Source organism: Branchiostoma floridae, chromosome 3, assembly GCF_000003815.2.
Source record: "Branchiostoma floridae strain S238N-H82 chromosome 3, Bfl_VNyyK, whole genome shotgun sequence".
Taxonomy (NCBI): domain Eukaryota; kingdom Metazoa; phylum Chordata; class Leptocardii; order Amphioxiformes; family Branchiostomatidae; genus Branchiostoma; species Branchiostoma floridae.
Window position 1 is genome coordinate 8,644,237 of NC_049981.1, and position 953 is coordinate 8,645,189.

The following is a 953-nucleotide window of genomic DNA, read 5'->3' on the forward strand; positions in this document are numbered from 1 at the left end:
ATCAAGTATCACCCCTCAGTCTACAAATGAATATTCCGTCTGACCTGGCTCCGACCTCAATGTTGCAACATCAATCTGACCTGAATGTTTTAAGGTCACATCAACCCAGCTGCTTATCATTAGGTACTGGTGGGCTTGTGGTTATCTCGAGTAGTTGTCTTGCTCTAGCTTAAGTAATCAGGTATTCTCTTACCATCAACGTAGACTTACAATGTATGATGTTGAGAAGTCATTTCCAACCAACTAAAGTAAAATCATGGATTGGAAACACGCTAACGCAAACTTTCGATTCAAGCATGTGAAGACTGGGAAAGAATCAGTAGAAGAATATTATGTGATAGACGAGTGTAACAGGTGCAGCTCATCTAACTAGGTATGATAAGTGAACATCTACCATCAAGTTCAAAACTGGCTGTAACCATGGTAACTGGTTTAAACAAATTAAAGTCCCGAACGACCCTACTTTTATAAGTGATAGGTAGGTTTCTGTGCTACATAAAATAAAACTGAGATTCATTTCTGGTAAGCTATGTCTGTTTTTCCAGGAACAATTCTATGGTTACGATTTTCTTAAAATTGAAATATTGGTTTTCTCTCGGGGTCACCACGGTCCGTTCGTAAGGAGTGCCAAACTTTTTTTACAAAAGATGTATACAAAGGTACAACCTATAACTGTGCCGAAAATCAAGGAAATCGATTTGCCTGTAAATGAGCAAATGGCCACTAAAAATGGTCAAAAAAGGGATTTTTACGAAAACACACCATCTTTAAACATCTGCTGCACCTCACTACAAAAACATTTCGAGCATACCTTTATATCATTTCTTTTACTAGAATATGGGTAATAACATACGCGGGAATCAATAGAATATCTGTTAATTTGTGAGGATTACAGGAGTCCAAAGATGGTCTATTTTGGACAAGATCTTCCCTTCCCTTGGGAAAATCCGCCA

At 38.0% G+C, this 953-nt stretch overlaps 1 protein-coding gene across 1 annotated transcript in view; it reads right to left on the minus strand.

Moving 5' to 3' along the window:
• LOC118411664 (vascular endothelial growth factor receptor 2-like) overlaps positions 1-953 on the minus strand; it is a 31,923-nt gene that overhangs the window by 29,306 nt on the left and 1,664 nt on the right. The gene's annotated exons all lie outside the window — the stretch shown is intronic.